At 42.9% G+C, this 2710-nt stretch overlaps 1 long non-coding RNA gene across 1 annotated transcript; it reads left to right on the top strand.

Moving 5' to 3' along the window:
- On the top strand, nucleotides 1-2397 carry LOC107835249 (uncharacterized). The gene is made up of 2 exons (XR_001661068.1): nucleotides 1-80; nucleotides 2148-2397. It is a non-coding gene; the product is annotated as an uncharacterized LOC107835249 (long non-coding RNA).
- The last annotated feature ends 313 nt before the right edge of the window (nucleotides 2398-2710 follow it).

Raw genomic sequence — 2710 nt, forward strand, 5'->3', positions numbered from 1 at the left:
TTTTGAGAGCCACAGTGGAGAATACTGGTGTGAAAACCATGAAGGGGAAAAGAGCCGGGCTCTCAACATCTCTGTTACAGGTCTGAATGTTCAATAGTCTTCAAAAGCTTGTAAGATTTCAAAAAAGCTGTTATATTAACAAAATAAGAACAATTTCTACCTTTACCATCTCTGCTTTTGGATGGCCAGTGGTCCCCAAACCCCTTTAACCTGCCCATTGCATCTCAGATCTTTTAGGAGGCAGAATAAAGAAGAGAAAAATCTGTTTGCATAGGTTTAAACCGATACGCTGATAAACCACATCTTGTTTTTATTAAACTGAATATTTTAAATAGCAAAACATGCCAACCTTTCTTTGCAAAAACTTCCTAAATCTGTCAGACAGTTCTACATTTGTTTTGTGGACTTGGAGAAGGCGTTTGACCGTGTCCGTAGGAGGGATTTGTGGGGGTTCTCTGGGAGTATGGGCCACCGGGCCCTTTGATACGGGCTGTCAGGTCCCTGTACGACCGGTGTCTGAGTCTAGTCCGCATTGCCGGCAGTAAGTCGGGCTTGTTTCTGGTGAGAGTTGGACTCGGCCAAGGCTGGCCTTTGTCACCGATTCTGTTCATCACTTTCATGGACAGAATTTCTAGGCGCAGCCGAGGTGTTGAGGGGATCCGTTTTGGTGGCCTTAGGATCGCATCTGTGATTTTGGATGGTCCTGTTGGCCAGGGGTCCCCAAACCCCAGTCAGTGGACCAATTGGTACCGGACCGTGCAAGAAATAATTAAATGTTTTCGTTTTATGTATTATTTGAGTCTGAAGGATCTTTTATTTTGAAAATCCTTTAACCGGATTCTCTCAGTTACTTGCACGCCAACACTGAGCCCACAAGCAGCAAAATGAGTAACAAACAGATCAGATGTCTTTGGAAAGTTTCTTAGCAAAGGGGAAAAGGCCCAGAGAAGAGACAGAAGAATGGGTTTATCCCGGACCGGTAGGTGAGTCCCACATCAAGCCTCTCTGTGTAACATGTGGCGACCGGCTGCTAATGAGGCAATGAAGCTTCAAACTGCTTCACCACGTAGAGACCCAGCAGGCTGTGGATATAAGCAACACTTCGGGTGTCGTTGTCTCCCATCACTCCCTGATGGGACCGTCTCGTTGCAGAGAAACAAGCTCAGGTCTCCGTTAGTCATTATCGTGAGTTAAAATTTTCACGAAAGTAAAATGCTTGGTTTTGTGGTGCATCTGTATCTTATTTTGAAGGGATATGTAAACGTTACCATAGCGACCAGAGTCAGAGCGTTTGGGCAGTGGTCGAGAGGAGATGAGTAGAGCTTGTGAGTCTTTAGTCTGGTTTAGACGGCAAGATTTAAGGATTGTCGGCTGATTCTCCAAACCTCTGTGTCCACAGAGCTGATAAAAGTACAACAGGTTCGATCGGTTCGTGTTCAGCCACAAGGCAGGAGCAACAAACCACACGAACCGATTCCAGTCACAAACATCGCGATTCCAGAGGATAATCCATAAAACTGCCAACATAGCGGGAATTTAGAATAATCAAACACGGATCACGATGTAGAAGCAATAGTAACAGTTTGTAGAGTCATTTTAAGAGATGAAAGACGTAACAAAAAGAAAAGGCGGTGGATAAAAGACGGCGGGAGCAGCCGCTCTATTTGCTGCACTATGATTTGGAGGTGAATATGTCTTTTCATAATTAACATTTTTAACTGAATAAACATAATAATGACCTTTACATATAATAATAAACATTTCCACATATCATCTTCGATATCCACCGGACTCTCAGTTGCGTGATATGTCAGCTGTTTAGGATTCCCCTCTGTTCTGACATCACCGTGCTTTCTGATTGGCTACCTGTCACATTCAACAGGTTGTATTCTCGTTCCCAGTCAGGGTAAACCCCACAGGCTGCGATAAAAAGGCCAAGACAAGCAAATTGGGTATATTCAGGATTTAGTGGGAACACCAACATGCAGAAGCCTTATCTGACGGTTCACTCCCCAAACCAGGCAGTATGAAAAGGTTGTGTAAACGTTTCATGTACAAATATTAACAAATATGTTTAAACTATGTAAAAATTCTATTGTAGCACAGAAACAGCAGAGCAACATGTTGAACCGTTTCTCTTCCACCAGCTGGTTCAGTGATCCTGAATGTTTCTGCTCGACCAGTGAAGGAAGGATCTGATGTGACTCTTCGTTGTTTTAAGAAGAACACAAAGAAAACACACATAAGTGATTTTTACAAAGATGGCGTCCATCTCAGCACCTACTATAAAACCGGTATGACCTTCAGAAACGTCTCCAAGTCAGATGAAGGACTCTATAAATGCACCATTTCCCGAGCCGGAGAGTCTCCTGAAAGCTGGCTGGCTGTCACATCAGCAGAAGGTTTGTATATGATACCTAAACCAGTGAGCTGTATTTTTGTTCACTACATGAAACAAGTTATGAAAATCACAGGCATCCAACACATCTTCAGTATATGTGCTATAAACATCTAGTTTTAAACCTTCAGCTAAATGTGTCTGAATTCACCAGAGATTCTTCAATGACCTGAAATCTTAAATCTTCTTTCCAGGATCTAATGAAGAGACGAACATCATGACGAATCTCCTACTTACCTCCCCCTGGAGATTTTTAACCATTTTCACTCTGTTGTTCTGGATGGTTGGACTGATTCTCTATAAGAAATGCAA

Source organism: Poecilia formosa, unplaced genomic scaffold (assembly GCF_000485575.1).
Source record: "Poecilia formosa unplaced genomic scaffold, Poecilia_formosa-5.1.2 Scaffold1322, whole genome shotgun sequence".
Taxonomy (NCBI): Eukaryota; Metazoa; Chordata; class Actinopteri; order Cyprinodontiformes; family Poeciliidae; genus Poecilia; species Poecilia formosa.